The sequence below is a fragment of the Piliocolobus tephrosceles genome, chromosome 8, assembly GCF_002776525.5.
Source record: "Piliocolobus tephrosceles isolate RC106 chromosome 8, ASM277652v3, whole genome shotgun sequence".
NCBI lineage: Eukaryota > Metazoa > Chordata > Mammalia > Primates > Cercopithecidae > Piliocolobus > Piliocolobus tephrosceles.
Window position 1 is genome coordinate 103,714,744 of NC_045441.1, and position 18,429 is coordinate 103,733,172.

General features: G+C 37.0%; 2 protein-coding genes across 7 annotated transcripts in view; one reads left to right on the forward strand and one right to left on the reverse strand.

The window, feature by feature from the left end:
* IMMP2L (inner mitochondrial membrane peptidase subunit 2) overlaps positions 1 to 18,429 on the reverse strand; it is an 872,087-nt gene that overhangs the window by 403,916 nt on the left and 449,742 nt on the right. The window lies entirely within an intron of this gene.
* LRRN3 (leucine rich repeat neuronal 3) overlaps positions 16,390 to 18,429 on the forward strand; it is a 33,582-nt gene continuing 31,542 nt past the window's right edge. The window contains exon 1 of the mRNA XM_023228171.2: positions 16,390 to 16,863. The gene's annotated coding sequence lies outside the window, so the exon portion shown is untranslated. The remainder of the gene's footprint in view (positions 16,864 to 18,429) is intronic.

An 18,429-nucleotide genomic window follows, 5' to 3' on the forward strand; every position in this document is an offset into this window, starting at 1 on the left:
GCACTATTCACAATAGCAAAGACTTGGAATCAACCCAAATGTCCATCTGTGACAGACTGGATTAAGAAAATGTGGCACATATACACCATGGAATACTATGCAGCCATAAAAAAGGATGAGTTTGCGTCCTTTGTAGGGACATGGATGCAGCTGGAAACCATCATTCTTAGCAAACTATCACAAGAAGAGAAAACCAAACACCGCATGTTCTCACTCATAGGTGGGAACTGAACAATGAGCTCACTTGGACTCGGGAAGGGGAACATCACACACTGGGGCCTATCATGGGGAGGGGGGAGGGGGGGATTGCACTGGGGAGTTATACCTGATATAAATGATGAATTGATGGGTGCTGACGAGTTGATGGGTGCAGCACACCAACATGGCACAGGTATACATATGTAACAAACCTGCACGTTATGCACATGTACCCTAGAACTTAAAGTATAATAAAAATAAAAAAAATAAAAAAATAAAAAAAAAGAACTGTGATTGTAATGGGAGCAAAAAAGTTTGGCTGTTATATTTTAAATAGCTTTTTTTCAGACTCTCTTTTTTGAGATGGAATCGCGCTCTATCACCCAGGATGGAGTACAGTGGTGCAATCTCGGATCCCTGCAACCTCTGCCTCCCGGATTCAAGTGATTCTCCTGTCTCAGCCTCCTGAGTAGCTGGGACCACAGGCATGCACTACCATGCCCTGCTAATTTTTTGTGTTTTTAGTAGAGATGGGGTTTCACCATGTTGGCCAGGCTGGACTTAAACTCCTAAACTCGATTGACCCAACCGCCTTGACCTCCCAAAGTGCTAGGATTACAGGTGTGAACCACGGCACCTGTCCTTGTTTTCAGACACTGAAAAGTTTTATTTGTAACTATCATAAATGAATATTAGTTGCCAAATCTGATGGTGAATATTCTGTTTTCATGATACTCGAAATTGCAGGAACATTTAGAACAGTCCCTCCTTTCTTGAGAATGTTTTTTCTCTGAGCCTCCGTAACACGAAGCTCTTTTGGCTTTCTTTTTGCTGGTTGCTCTTTCTCACTGTCCTCTGCTGGCTTTTCCATTTTATTTCACGTTAGATAATAGAGTGCCCCAGGTCAGATTCTCAGGACTTCATGTCTCCATGTACACTTTTTTCCCATGTTGTTGCATCTAAAGATAGATATGCTGATCACTTCTAAATTTACACCTTAAACTCCAATCTCTCCTCTGAGCTCCATGCTTTTATATTTAAAATGTGATGTGTCCATTATTTGGCTAAAAGGTCGCCCAGGCTTAACTCAATATTCTGAACTATTAAAAAAACACAGTGTTTCACTTTCGTTTGCAGCCAATTTAACTGTTCACCTCATCCTTCCCCTTGCCAGCTACCAGAAAATCAAATGAACTAAATATCTTATCTAGTTAAAATTTGGTCTAGTCTAATAGTTTCACTGATCCTTCCAATCATATTTCATTTCTCTCTAGGAAAAAAAAAAAAAGGTTTGGTTCTTCAAATAGCCCCCCTCATGATATTGGAGGAGAGGAGTCCATTGGCCTTCAAGATGATCCTGTGTGTGTACTAGCTCTTTGCTACTCAAAGTGTGGTCTGTAGACCAGCACCACCAACGTCTCCTGACAGGCTGTTGGAGATGCAGGCTAAACTCCAGCTCTACTGAATGAGAATCTGCATTTTAACAAAATCCTTAGGTGATTCATAAGTCTGAGAAGCACTGAAGATCTGGTATGTATTCAATGTGCCCCTGAGTACTACTTGCTCTGTTGACATTGAAAGCTGTGATCTATGGTTGGTAACATTTTTGGGGAGGTTTGGATGGTTGATTGCCTTAGTGTGGGGATTTTTTTTTTTTTTTGTCCCCATTGGTTTGCTGAGAGCCTGATAGTTCTTTGTAGCTGGATCATACTCACCTAGGCTTCCACTGGCAGCAACCTCCTGAATGACTCATTTGTCTTCCATTCAGTATGTAGTTCAGGAATCAGCCCAGCCTCTGCTGTTGGGACCCTTTGTCCATTAGCCTTCTGTCTCTCAACCCAGCATCTGTGGCTCAGGAAAGTTAAATCACAGGGAATCCCTCTGTCCACATAATAGTGTGGTCAATTTGCTGTGGCACAGTATAAAAGTGATGGGAGAACAAAGAGGTGATATTTTACCAGAGATGGGGGTAATGATGTTGTTGTTTACTTAATGCACCTACCCATCTCCAAGCTAAAGTCACAAGGGTACATCAGAACACACCGCTCTAACTACCTTACTCTCATCTCTCTTCTCTCTTTTCTCCCTAAAAATCCTCAGGGCAAAATAAAAGGCTTTTAGTTTCCTTCTACTATATTTTATTTTTCTTCTTTCTGACTCTAGCTAGACCTTAATAGTGAATGGGGTCTCCCCTCCAACTAGGGAAAAATTGCATGAGCTGAGTCTCAGGCTCAGGTGGAATCAGGAAAATCTTATCTCAACATGAAAGCCTGGCTTGCTGTATTTGGTCCAGAAATTCACACCTTAAGGCCATTGTGCTAGTTGTTTCTTCTGCTGGTTGCATAATTAGATTTTTGTAAAACAAAGCTGCATCTTATACTGACTACTTCTTGGAATTTCTTCTGTTAAAATTTGAATCTCCCTTCAGGGAAATAAATGACTAGGGCTGATGAGGGCAAAGTTTTTTGTTTGGTTGTTTTTTGTTTGTTTGTTTGTTTGTTTGTTTGTTTTATATGGTTACGCAACAGATAAAAGCATTTTAAACATTTTAAAACATTACCCTTCCATTACATGAGAAAGAGAGAATTCTGTTTGGGGATGAGCGCAACTTGCTCTTCTCTCAGAATCCCACCTCTCACTTTATAGCACCACTATCCACATAGCAGCACCACAGTCTACCACAATGTAGAAGTCTGACTTAAATCCTCTTTTGTCATATCCCTTATACACAATCCATTAACAGTCTTTTTAGGTCTAGGTTTAAAATATCTCTGGAATACTACTATCTCTCAACATCTCTTCAGCTATCAAGGAAGTCTAGTATTCAGCATCTGTTGCTCCCCTGAACTCCTACCCACCTCTAACTAATTCTCCATGTAGCAGCCTAGTGATTTTTGAAACAGTGAGTAAAAATTGTAAGTGTAATAATATCTCTACCCTACTTAAAACTGTCTAATGGCTGCCCATTACAATTAAAATATAATTCCTTTCCACGGTTTGCAAGACTATAGGAGATCTCATCCCTGGTCACCATTTAGGCCTCGCGTCCTAACACTTCCTCTTTGTTCATGACTCATGCACACTGGCCTTTTTCTGCCCCTGGGATATGCCAAACTCATTCCTGCCTTCGGACTTTTGTCACACTGTTCTTCTGCCCATTACACTTTGCCTTTGTTTCTTGGCCTGACTCTTCTTTCAACATTCATTCTGTGCTCAAATGTTACCTTCTAAGGGTGAACCTGTTTAATACTGCATGTTAATAATCCCTCTTTGCTATTCACTATACTATTACTTTGTTTTAATTTTTGAATGATATTTACTAATGTCTGGAATCATTATTTACTTGCACGTTTATCATTGCCTATTTATCATCTACCTCTTACATCACCCCAAGTAACATTTCTGAAAACAGTGACTTTATTTTTCACCTTTATATCCCAAGCATCTAGGACAAAACCTGGACAGGTGTTCAAGTATATTTCCTGAAGGAATGAATGAAAAAAGAAATGCTGGCAAGGGCATGATAGAAATGAGACTCATACCTGCTATGTGAACTTGGTATGCACTTTCAGGAAAGCAATCTGTATATCAGGAGCCTTGGAATGCCTCAACCTTTTGGTCTAGAAAGTCACTTAAAGCAATCCGGTCTACTGATTCTTGCTACTGCATTATCTGCATTATTCACAACATAGAAAAATTAGGAAACAAACATCCAATATTTGGGAAATGGAGTATCTATATAGTATTAACATGGGCACTAAAATAATAAAGATTCTTTTATTTTTATGATGTAACTTTTTAAATATGGAATATTTTCTACTATGCAAGGGCAAAAAAATGTACCAAAGCAAAGTATACCAAAGCGGTATATAAAATATATCCTTTGATGTGCAAAGGCTTTCTTCCCCATTTCTTTATCCTTTTTTAGTTTTCAAAATTTTTTACAATAAAGCTGTGGTCTTTTTTATTTTTACTTATTTATTTAAGATGGAATCTTGCTCTGTCACCGAGGCTGAAGTGCAATGGCATGATCTCAGCACACTGCAACCTCCGCCTACCAGGTTTAAGTGATTCTCCTGCCTCAGCCCCTGAGTAGCTGGGACTGCAGGCATGAACCACCATGCGTGGCTAATTCTTGTGTTGTTAGTAGAGATAGGGTTTCACCATGTTGGCCAGGATGGTCTCAAACTCCTGACCTGAGGTGATCCGCCTGCCTTGGCCTCCCAAAGCGCTGGGATTACATTGTGGTATTTTTTAAATAATAATTTTAGAACACAACATTAATTTAGTTAAATAATATAGAAGGAATCAAAATCAATACATGTTTCATTGAATTGAATATGGTATTAATTCTTTTCTAAATCCACTAAATCTAATACTACACAAATTGGCATTTACTTATATTTAAGTTCACTATATTTTAGTCATTCTTAGAATTTTATTTTCCTAGGAAGATAAGTTTTGACCTGGGCCTTAAGACAATGTCCCAAATCGCATAGGAGGGACTTCATAATTCAAAGCACATGTATGCTTGCACATGCATAGTAAAGGCCATAACATTTTTTAAATTAGTAAATGAGCTCCTAACTTTATGATTATACATATATACTAATAATTTGGATAATAACTAAATTCTCCATTTGTCTTCAAATTATAATCTCCTATGGCTTGAATGTGTCCCCAAATCTCATGTGTTGAAAACCTGATCCCCAAATTCATATACTGATGACACTTGAAGGTGGGGTATTTTGGAGGCAATTAGGTTTAGATCAAGTTATTAGAGTTGAGCTCCCATAATGAGACTGGTAGCTTTATAAGAAGAGAAAGACCCGAGTAGGCATGCTTTTGCTCTTTCACCATGTGATGCCCTCTGCCATGTGTGATGTCATAAAGTCCTTATTAGATGCATCCCCTTACCTTGAACTTCACAGCCTCCAGAACTATAGAAAATAAATGTCATTTATTTATAAATTACCCAGCCTATGGTATTCTGTTATAGCAACAGAAAATGGACTAAGACACAATTTCTTTCCCTGAACAAATTTAAGTCTTCTAAACAGGGCTTACTTCTCCAAATAAGATGATGCTTGGTGTTAATTGAAATGTAGGACTGTTACAGTGGACTGCAGATCTTATTGCTGCAGGCAGAAACAGAATTATAATGAATATCTGATGTTTCATGGTACTTAGAGACATTTTGAAAACTCTCCCATGAAGAGAATGAAATACAAACATAACCACTGTACTTGAAATGAAATAAGGGCTGTTAGATTTGACTCAATCCTTTCAATGCAATTTTATCACATATATATGTAAACATACACACACATATATGTATATACTTATATACACATATGTATATTCTTATATACATGTGTATTATGTGTGTGTATAATATATATTATATATGTGTGTATGTATACACACAGAATATTTCAAAAAAGATTATAAGTGATTGAAAGGACATGGAAAAATTAGACTTTGTTAGCTAATTGTCAAAGACAGTTAAACATTTGCTGTTTCCATCATTCTACACTCAATTAAGCCAGGCTAAGGATCATCTTATAAATGCTGAGTTTGTTAGATGTTTCTCATATCAAACAATACAGTTCAATCTCTTCTTACTGAATGATTACTATATGCTAGGTATTGTGCTGAGGACCAGGAATACAAAGATGCAGACATCCTGTTCACTGCCAAATTTTGACAAGGTAACACTTCTGGGACCAAATATATATCCATTTTAAAAACAGAAACTTCATAGTAAGTTTCAGTATTAGAAGAATTTTCTTGTCAGTAGCCATGATATGTAAACTGCTAAATATATACTCTAAGTAAATATTCTATAACCACATCAGATCAGAAACAGCTGGCAGCTTCAGGCTGTTCATTTCAAAATGAATTGAAGACCTGTAATCTGCCTAGTGAGGATATTATTGATAGGATAAGTATTTTTGTACTTCCACAAGAATAAACTTTCTTCTTTCATGCTTTCAAATTTAGGGCCTTTTTAGTGGTGTTAGGATGCCCCATTAAATGCTAGAAAACCATTTAGTTTATCCTTAGTCAATTCTACTGAATTTGGCATTTCTTAAATTTGGTTGAGGAAGAAATCTGCAAAAGACAATTACTTGAAATTTATGTTTATTAAAAATGTGAGATTGCCAATATATTTAAGGAAAAAAGAAAACGTAAAAACAAACCCAAGACTTTCTTCTGACAATGCTGTGTTAGCGTTTCACATTTATAATTTCTTAGTATTCATCTTTAAGAATCCATGAAAGAAATACACTTGACCTTGCTTGTTGTGCCTGTTTCTAGATTTTAGACACGCTAGCACCTCTTTGTTAACAGTGGTCTTCCAAAGAGAGACTTGACCAAACTGTGCATATAGGGACTGTCCTTAGTGCAGTGCTAAAGCTCTGGGCTATGAGTCCAAAGATCTCATTTAGTCATGGACTCTTGTGCAGGTAAGACACTAACTGCTATGACAGTCAGCAAAAAGTAAAACGACAAGTAATCTACACATATTTATTAATTTCTGCATTTGTGGATTAACTGTGTTGATACATCTCGCTTGCTGAAAGGATTAAAGGAGCTCAACACAGAGGTAAGAATGACTTCCTCCCCAACTTTCTACATGGGTGTAGAGGTGGCAACCTCTGACTGGGTGTCTGCATAGCAATGTGTATACTTTTAAAATAATGTAATTGACCATATCAAAAATGGGGAGAGGGATGATAAAGAACTTACTATAATCAAAGTCCTGTAAACCCTACTTTCTAGGGTGAGGAAGAAACAATGATTGCCTGATACTTTAAGTAGGAGCTGCTTTCTTTGCTGTAGGTTGGTAGAAGCTGGAGAGTGGATCAGGAGTCTCCTAGGAGCAGTGTTTTCTCACTCCAAATCTGAACTGGATGCTTATTAAAGAGCACCGAGCACCAGTTTGCAGTAGCCATTCTGAATTTAACAGTAACCATTTGGAGGCTACAAATCCTGAGGTCTGACTCTGAACATGTGTTTGTTTATTGGCACAGGGACAGCACTACACCATTTAGTTATAAAGCACAACGGAGCAAATCTACATTAATATGAGAATCCATATTTTGTCCTTCTTTTGCTGTATGTCACACTTCTCAGTGAGACCCTAACAAGAGCAGGAATTAAGAATAGGTCAGAAGAACATCTGCTTTTCTTATTTTGATTATGTGGGCAAGCAAAGGAATTTGCTTTTATAACACCAAAATAGCTGGGAATGCAGCAAAAATAAACGCACCTTCTGTCTCATGGAATGCTATTACAGTACAACGCTTTGTGAATGCTTGTTGGCATTTTCAAGCATTTTTTGGTCTCCTCATTTCTTTCTCAGCTCCATAATGCAATCCTCATGGTTTGAGCACCAGACTTCAAATGAGACATCTATTCAGAGAGTGTTCAGACAAAACGAGTGGTTTCCTTAGTAATGGGAACTATGTGAAAGCCTTCAGCACAGCCCCTTCAGCCAGCCAGGCTTCTCCCAGGCTTGTGGTTCACACATAGGCTCTCAGTGAGCATTAGACAGCTGGGGAGCACCCCCAAAGTCTAAACTGACCAAAGCACTGAATATTCATTGCATTTCTAATCAAGTGTACCCTTTATAAAAGGTTAAGGATGTAAGAAATGCTCTTAATGGTGAGGGTTAATTTGCTCATTTTCTGCATCATGTCTATGGAATGGAAAGAAAGATAAGCGATTTTGCAAAAAAAGACGTGTTGTTCTTTTGTTTGATTGTATTTTACATTTCCTTACCTTAAAAACCTAAGCCTGTCGTATTCTTGTTCTGTCTATGCCTAAAGACTACTACTTCTGATTTTCCAGTTTTCTGCATAACAATCATCTTCAATAAAGCTTTGAAACTTTGCTATTAAAACAGGGTGCAAAAGTTGTCTTTTGTAGTCTTAAATATATTTAAAATATAGTAAAGTAGTTTCATGTATACCAATGTTGAAGTTTTATTATGTATGTGTATCGACCCATTTTGTTATTTAGTTTCAGGACGACACAATAATTAGAAAAAGAGCTGGTTTCTCTGGGTAATACAATTGTCATTCATCTTAAATATTGATTCTTAAAGGCAGACAAATAACAACAACTATCCAAAATAAAAACCAACATGAAAATAATAACAAATTATCTCAGCTGATATAATGTTTGCCTTTGAGGAATAATGATTTATAGATACCTTCACACTATGTTAATCATCCAATTAGGAGAATAAAAATATTGTCAAACATTTTGGGGATGAGAAACATGAGGTATAGCTAAATTGTTAGTCTTCTACCATGAATATTTTGTGTCAATCTGGTTACAAATAAGCAAACACAGGGAGCAAAAGTTAAGCTATAAAACAAGCAAAGAAGAGGAGAACAAGGGCTTCAAAAGATCACTGAAGAGAAGAAAATACAGTTTGAAGACTGTTGGCTTTGGAGTCTGACTTGCATTCTAGCTTTCCTTCCTCACTAGCGTGATAACTGTAGAAGTTCACCAACCCCAGTTTCCTCTTCTGTGAAAAGGGTAAAGTCCCTGACTCCCTCACAGTACTGTAAGAATGAAACCATATGTGTGCAGGGTCTACCAAGTTTCAGTGTCTTGCATATAGTTAAACTCAACAAATGTTATTTATTATTATTCTAGGTACTTTAATTTCAGCATACATAATTTCTGCATTTGCATAGCAATGTATATTTTAAAATCTGATCTATTTCATTGTGGTTTCTGGATAGCTCAAGGAAAATCATTTCTATTTTTTAAATAATACCAATAATAAATGTAACAACAAAAACACTAAATTTGCTGTCAAGAAATAATTGAAATGAGGAATGAAGAGTGAACAGTGAGAAGCAGGCTTGCTAAACACAAGTGTGTGCCTGACTGTGTTGTGGAAGAAGGGAAGAATGGACTAGAAGTTGAAATTAGAAGCAAGAAAGATGAACTAGAAAAGATGAGACTGGAAGCAGGGAAATTAGGAGCAATTGCAGCAGCCAAGGTAAGACAGGATGAACACCTAGCAGACGGAGAAGATAATTTAAGAAAATTTCAGAGTAAAATCAAGTTGCATATGGTGAAATGCAAGATATGAGGCACAAGGTCCAAAGTTCCTGCAGTTCTCTAGGTAACTAGGTAACAGCAGAAATTTAAAAAAAAAAAAAAAAAAAGAAAAGAAAAGAAAAAAAAGAAAGCCAGTTTAGGGGAGAGCTTAAGAGGTCAGCTTTAGACACATAGAGTACAGAGTGCCTGGGGATCATGCAAGTAGAGACATTTACCAGACAATTGGAGGGATGGATTGATAGGCAGACGGATGGATGGATGGATGGATGGATGGATGGATGGATGGAGAGACTGATTGATTGATTATTTTATTTGCAAGAGCAGAGATATAGGTTTGAAAGTAGTAAGTACACAGTAGAAGAGATAATATTATCTAAGATAGTATATGAAGAACAGTAGGCAAAAGAACAAACCTAGGACAAATACTTAAGAGGTAGATGAACCCACAATGACAAGAGACAGAATGTTCAGACAAGCATGAGCATGACTTAGGAGGCTTTAATGTGCAATAACCAAATTGGAAGGGCACTGGTTGAGATTCCAAAGCAGAATTTCAGTAACAAGGTTGGATTAGAAACCAGAGAAAGGTCAACTGAAAAAGTAGGTAGAAAGTGATGATATGATTGTAGCAAATATTGATAGCTCTTTTGAGAAACTTAATACGAGGAGGACAGAGATGGAATGACAGACTAGGGTTCAGGATTAAAGGGATGATTGTTGTTATCATTGTAGTATGAGTAACAATTAAGCATATCTACGGATTTTGTGGAAATATTGCTAGATATTTTTTCACATGGCTAGAAAAGGAATAAAAGTCAATTCCCTGAGTGAAAAGAATGGAGAGAGACACAGAGAAAAGCCAAGATGACAGACCTTTTGGATCTACAGAGAAATACAAGGAGAAACATAGGGAAGAATAAAGGAATCTGAGGAAGAGATGTAGAAAAAAATTTGTCTCATTGATTTCTGACGTCATCCTTGATTGTGAATTTCTTGGCATAGTAAGATTACTTTTGTTCTTCAAATGATTTGTATCTTTCATTAAAAATAAGACCTTTGGGTATATACCCAGTAATGGGATTGCTGGTTTGAATGGTATTTCTGCCTTTAGGTCTTTGTGGAATCACTGTTCAAAGCAGTTGAACTAATTTACACTCCCATCAACAGTGTAAAAGTGTTCCTTTTCCTCCACAACCTCGCCAGTAGATTGAAGCTAGTTGATTAGGGCATTTAGTTGTTAACTAAATTTTCGTGGGTTTGCGTCCCATTAATCTAGTAAGGACTTAGTAAGGTGTTTTTTGACTTTTTTAATAGTAGCCATTCTGACTGATGTGGGATGGTATCACATTGTGGTTTTTATTTCCATTTCTCTAATGACCAGTGATGTTGAGCTATTTTTCACATGATTGTTGGCCGCACGTATTTCTTTTTTTGAGAAGTATCTGTTCATACCCTTTGCCCACTTTTTATAAAGACACATGCACATGTATGTTCACTGTAGCACTATTCACAATAGCAAAGATATGGAATCAACCTAAATGTCAATCAGTGATAGACTGGATAAAGAAAATGTGGTACATAAACACCAAGGAATAAATACTATTCAGCCATTAAAAAAAGGACAAGATCATGTCTGTTATAGGGACCTGGATGCAGCTGGAAGCTACCATCCTTAGCAAACTAATGCAGGAACAGAAAACCAAATACTACATGTTCTCACTCACAAGTGGGGGCTAAATGATGAAAAATCAACAGACACCAGTGCCTGCTGGAGGGTGAAGAGTGGGAGGAGGGGGAGGATCAGAAAAAACAACTAATGAGTACTAAGTTCAATACATGAGTGATGAAATAATATGCACAATCTCCCCGCCCCATGACCCATGTTTACCTTTGTAACAAACCTGTACATATACCCCTGAACTTTAAATAAATAAATAAGTAAATAGAAAGATATGGCCTGGTGCTGCAGCTCACATCTGTAATCCCAGCCATATAGAAGGAAGAGGTGGAAGGGTCGCTTGAGATCAGGCTGGGAAGCACAGAGAGACCCCATCTCTACTCAAAGGAAAAAAGAAAGAAAGAAAGAAAAGACGAGAAAAATTAAAAGAAAAAATAGCAGCATATGGTGGCTTGTGCCTATGGTCCTAGCTACTCTGGAAGCTGAGGTAGGAGGAATATTTGAGCCCTGGAGTTCAGGGTTGTTGCAGTGAACAATGATCGTGTCATTGCATGCCAGTCTGGGCAACAGCAAGAACTGTCTCAAAAATAAAGAAAAAAATTAAAATTAAAACAAAACCTATAGGTAAATAAGAATCTCTGTTTTTCTCCAATTTTACTTTCCAAAACTACTTTGAAAAAGAAAATAAGAACTCTGACCCAACTTGCTTTAGTTCTTCTAACAAACAACCAGTGTTACTACTCACCTTACATCACGTTTCTAACTGAATTGAGAACTAATCTGTTATTAGAATTAGACCACAAAGGACAAAATCGCTGAAGACCTTCTTAGCACAATGTCAGCCCCTCACCATCAGTGACTCATTCATTTGTATTTAGCTTTCTGAGCATATCAACTCATTTTTTCCACTAGGCATTTCTTCAGAGCTCTACTTCTCAAATCATGACAGCAATAAAAATTCTGTCATCAACCCTGAACAAACACTACTGTATAAAAGCATCCACTGTCTAGTGCATAAAACTCATTCCTTTTTTAAAAATAGTATTTTATTTTTGGCATCCCTTGTTGCTGACTACATTGAATTGGTTGGCTCAGCCATCCCTCAAGTATTCATTTATTTATTTGACAAGTGAATGTTGAGTACCCTGTGCAGTAGAAAGTGCTCTGGCTCTGTAAGCAGACAGAACTGAGTTCAAATTTTAGCCCCATTATTTAATAGTTTTGGGACACTGGGCAAGTAAGCTAGCTTCTTTCAGCCAATGTTTCTACACTGTCAATTGAACGTAAAAATATGTATCTTGGCCAGGCGCCGTGGCTCACGCCTGTGATCCCAGCACTTTGGGAGGCTGTGGCGGGCTGATCACAAGGTCAGAAGATCGACGCCATCCTGGATAACATGGTGAAACCCCATCTCTAGTAAAAATACACAAAATTAGCTGGGCGTGGTGGCACGCACCAATAGTCCCAGCTGCTAGGGAGGCTGAGGCAGGAGAATTGCTTGAACCCAGAAGGCGTTGGTTGCAGTGAGCCGAGATCGCACCACTGCGCTCCAGTCTGGAGGACACAGCAAGACTCCGTCTTAAAAAATATCCCAATTTGAATAGAATATTTTTGAAGTTAATGTATATAATACACAAATATATGTTAGTGTTAATGATCGACAGATGTTATTTTATCCATTTTATATGCATTGTGGAGCTTAAAAATGTAATAAGACATATACTCCCTCTAGGAGAATCTTATACACTAAAAAGGGAAACAGGTAAAATTACAGAAACAATTATAATACCAAAAAAAGATAAACAATAAGAGCGATAAAGAGTACTATTGTGGATCAAACGAGAGATTATATCTTGTTAAAGGAGGAAAACAACGACCATGATAACAATGACCACTACCATAATAATGCCAATAATAATGTCAAACATTTGTTCAAGACTACTGTATTTGAGCAGTTTTCTAAACCCGGTATACATATTAACTGTTTTAATGCTCTTAACAATTCTGGGAGAAAAATGAGATGCAGAGATGATACTTAAACCAAGATGCACAAATGACACTTAAAAGAGATGAAACTTAACATGATGCTCAGAGTCTCTAGGAAGTGGCAAGTTAAGGATCCAAATCCAGGCATTGTGGTTCTACAATTCACATTCTACCAACTGCCAGGCTACTTTTCTAAGAAAAGCACATAGCAAATAAAGCCCAGGATTTGATGAAATAGCAATAAACAAGTTAAAAATCCCAACCACTGGCCAGGCTTGGTGGCTCATGCCTATAATACCAGCACTTTGGGAGGCAGAGGTGGGCGGATCATGAGGTCAGGAGTTCGAGACTAGCCTGACCAACATGGTGAAACCCCATTTCTACTAAAAGTACAAAAAAAAAAAAAAAATTAGCCAGGCCTGGTGGCACGCTCCTGTAATCCCAGCTACCCAGGAGGCCGAGGCAGGAGAATTGCTTGAACCCGGGAGGCAGAGGTTACAGTCAGCAGAGATCGTGCCATTGCACTCCAGCCTGGGAGACAGAGCAAGACTCCATCTCAAAAAAAAAAAAAAAAAAATACCAATGACTAAGTCATTGAATACCGATCTACTGTACCCCAATATTTTCTTATTTGATGATGAAAGCAAAACTCTTTCAATATAATTTAAGGGTTGTAATTATTCATTTATGTTTTAAAATCATTTCAATACCTTTCCATTAAAACTCAGTATTCATCTAGGAAACGCTGTAGACGTTTCCTACAACGTAGGCAACACGTACAACCATGTAATACTGTGGTTTGCAATGTGAAATTTCTCTGAAGCTTTAGTGCCTTCTAAAGGAAGAAACTTAAGAAAGAAAAAAAAATGAAGGGAGAGAAGGAGGGAGAGTAAGAAGGAGGAAAAGAACAAGAAGAAGGAAAAGAAGAATTAGCAGAGGACTGTCAATCATCCAGTAGATGATAGGGTAATATGGTGGAAAAAATCTGGAATACCTGAGGGGCGCTATCCTGTCTTTAAGGTGCCAACTGTGTGTTAAGCTTCCATGGTTCTCATTTGATGATCACTCACAATTGTATTAATTCAAAAACCCTAAAATCCTTACTATATTACAATGTAATGTCTTCATATGGTACTTCATTATATAGATGTGATACCAAAATAATTTTTTCATGTATCTTTTGAGAGAGCCACATTTCACATTTACAGTTAAGGACTGAAGTCCCTGATAAGTGAAAAAAACACCCAAAACACACAATGATTCTACAAAGCTGCTGATGCTCTTGGAACAAAATAGAAATTCCAGCCAAAGAACAGAATTGTCATCCTTTTCATCCACAGCCAGAGTCATTTTCTCTTTCACATTAAAATCTCATTTCTAGTGCTCCATGATATTAAATTTATAAAAATGAGTATAAAATATTTTAAATTTATCATGTACCTACATTAAAAGGACAATTGCAGGAAAAGCACTCTCATCTCCCACTTTCAAAAAAGTGATCATTTAGTTAAAACAACTTCCTATGAAATAATGTAAGATAACATATAAATGGCTACCTTTAACAATTCTAACTGAATCAAAACTGAAAAGATTTTTTCTTGATTTCTGAGAGACTAAAATTTAAAATATTAGGTATGATTGTTTAAAAACCAAGAAAGTAGTTTAATCATGTATCTGTTTGACTATCACAACTTACCTTCATTATGGGAGTGCATTATAATTGGTTTGATTACTGGATTTGTCAATTATACAGTCAATACCAATCGATGAAAATTAATCACTGAGATACCATGACATAAATAAAAATTCCTTTTTCAAATAATTATCCCAATTTTAAGATTATTCTTTCATATGTGGCAATAAATTCTGCAAATATTGAAATAATTTGGAATATTAAAGACATTAAGATTTCCTAGACTAAAATTAAGGAGTAAGAAGGATGATTATTACTATTATTAAAAGTACATTAAATTATATGTAAACATACTCTTAACACAACATCCCAACACTCAACCATGATCCTAACATACAGAATTGACTCGGGCTTTCTGAGTAAATACTAGAGTATCTAGAAAAGAATGAAACCTTACAATAACATTCTGAAATAAATACTAAGTTAAATGAGATGCTACTTTTATCTTGAACTTATTTTGATTCATTTGAATAAATTCTTATAGAGAAAAAGCATTTGGGAACTGTTTCTAGAAAACTACAGAGTGAAAATATTTAGTATTTAAAGATAAGCCGATTGTTTAACATTTTTTCTGGTATTATTATTATTATTGTAACTGCAAACTATTGGTCTATGTCATGTCAATAAATACTTAAGGAGCAATTAGATGTGAAGACTTTTTTTTTCCCCCTAAATCTAATAAGTGCCATTTACTTTTACTCCACTAGAGGGTAGTCTCTCAAAACTGGGGTTGGAGTTATGACTAGTCTGCTTTTGACCTGTTGATGTATTAATCCTCATGTTCCATTCTCCTCAACAAGATGTTTCTTTAATATACTAATTAAGGTTGTAAAACATGCATTTTTAAAACTGCTTTTTGATTTTTTTCATAGATGTTCTTCGAGAAATATGCACTGCTATGTGTTTGTGTTTTCCAAATTTCTGGTAATTAATAAAAATGTTTTACATACACGGTTTATATAGTATATTTTCCTGGGAAATATCCTCTCAGAGTTAATAGGCCTAAGAACAAAGATAAATAGTTTTTTTTATAATTTAACTTATTACAATTGAATTATTTACCCAGAGTGGTAAAAAAATATATCCTAAATACACACACACATACACACACACACTCACAGATATACAAACACACCTACACATGTACCCATTCATATGTAGCTCCTAGATTGATTACATCATATAAGGATAAGTCAGTGTGTATAATTAGAAATACATATTTTTAAAAAGTACCCCCTCAAATGCCAATGTTGTGAATTACAGAGAGGCAAATACATGTTTTATTTTAAAAATCTGGTCAATCCAGACAAGAAATGTCATTGCTAAAAAAAAAAAGTGTTATTGAACACCAAGCACATATGCTAAATTAAGTAGGATCTATAGAGAACCAAATGCCACTCAAAACAGTTGCAAGCTTCTCTTCTTAAATAATACAGTCATTGCTGAACTTCACAGAGACAGAGTTGGAGGTGTGAGTCTCTACGAGGTGTTTTTAATATTTGGGAAATCCTTATCAGTAGTGTGCCCTGCCTATTTGCAGACTGAAAACATTGTTTCTCTGAATGACTGATAACCTCAAATTGAGAAAACTTGTCAAAAAATTCCCAACATTCCTCCAGAAAGGGGGAAAAAAAAATAAGGAAAATGATACCTAGGAAAATATGCAAGCCTGTTTCATTTATTTGTATCCTAAGCAGCAGTGTCATAGAACAGACAGTTTGTTTCAGCCAACCAGACTGGAGCAGCTGCGAGTGCTACATCTTGGCAGTCTGAAGCGATTGGCTCCTCTCTGGGGAGTGGAGGGTGTTCAGTTATTAATGACCGCTGAGCAGGCAGCACCATGTCAGTGTGACAACTGATCGGGTGAACGATGCACCACTAACCACCATGGAAACAAGGAAAAATAAAGCCAGCTCACAGGATCTCTCTTCCCTGGATTGAAAGCCTCAGCCTGCCGACTGAGAAAAAGAGTTCCGAGAAAAAGAAGGAATCCTGGCTGCAGCCTCCTGCCTTCCTTTATATTTTAAAATACAGAGATAAGATTACGTGCATGTGTGCATATCTATAGTACATATTTGTGTACACTTTGTTACATAGACACGCAAATGCACCTATTTACACCGGGCAAGAACACAACCATGTGATTATCTCAACCAAGGAACTGAGGAATCCAGCACGCAGGGACATCGGAGGTGGGCTAGCACTGAAACTGCTTTTCGAGGTAAGTTTAAAATACACATATCTTTTAAAATACGTTCTATTTCTTGTCACCTCGATGATCACGTTTTTACACCTAAATCCTCCTTTGATGTCTTCCTCTTGTCTGAATTCTAAGAGCATTTTTCTTTTATTGCACTTTTGAGAAGAAATTCACATGCAAAACCCAGCTGGCTCTGTGTGTGCCTAGCTGTGTTTGTGAGATTCTCCAACATGCATTTTACTAGCTTGAATGCCCATCAGAGGATGTGAGTGGGAGAGAAAAAGCAGTGTTGGGGGCAGGAGAAAAAGGAGGGAGACAGAAGAAAAGGGAATACTGGGGGAGAAGAGAGGAGGAGAGGGAGAGAGAAGGAGATGAGGAAGAGAGAAGGAGACAGAGAGAGGAGAGACACGGGTGAGGGGGTGCAATTTTCCTTTTTCTTCACATTATTTGTAGTGAAAAACAGATCACACATTATTCTGTGTTTTGAAATCAACCCACCAAATGGGGCATTTTTATTCTCTCTCACCCAGTGGATGCAAATTAAGGCAAATGCTGTTGTATGTTAAGAGCTAAAACCACTAAGCAGAGTAGCAGATTGAGTATATCACAAACAGTTACTGAATTTCTGCCAGGCTACATCTTATGGACTGGGGTAAATGACTTCCCTTTAATAACATCCCCTCACTGGTCTGAAGGGACAGTGCAAATGTCTCATTGCTAATGCAGCTGGAACTGCCACACACTAGGTAAAAGGATCCCATGAACCAGAAGAGTTCTAATCTTCTTTGGTAATTAACAGGATCACAGCAGGATGGCTTTAAAGTACATTTCCTATTTAGGAAGATTGTTTGTTCTAACCAACTGCTATATTCCCTTTGCTGTTATTGAGCTGGGTGGCTTAATTCGGCTCTAATTTATTCATTTTTAACAATATGTCCTTGTTTCTGTGCCTCTAATTTCAGTGAAAGCAGGCTATGAATATGAGTAGAACCTTCCTAATTTAGTGCAAAGGGGATAATGTGAAAACAAAAAGAGAAGTAAAGGTTCAAAATATCTACCTAGAATATACTGTGCTCTGGTACCATAAATATTACTGATATATTTCTCATCTTTAGTTTCAGAAGCAATGCCTCTGAGACAGAATTACTCTCAGTACACTCTATGAGCATCCATGTATCGATGATTCATGGAATTCATTGTAGGTTAATTTTTACTTCCGATCTTGCAAAGGGAAGCCAGCTACTTAGAATATGCTTTCAAACAGACACCACCAACTGAGGATATTCACGGAAACATTCACTGCCCTCTTTACTGGGTCCTCGAAAGACAGTAAAAGAAACCTAGCATTTGTATTTCATCTTCCGGAGCTCTCTCCTGCCTTCTTTTAGTTCAACTAACCACATAGTTAACAGAGTCAGCTTCTTTGAAACTATGGGTTATTTTTTTCCACAACTGTGATTTCAGAGCTATTATTGGTTTTCTAGTTTGTAATAGAAAGCAAAAAGACAATAACCAGCCACTTAGATCCTGCCACTTTCCCATAAATGTGTCAAAAAATGAGTCAGTTTACAATATGTAATATAAGAA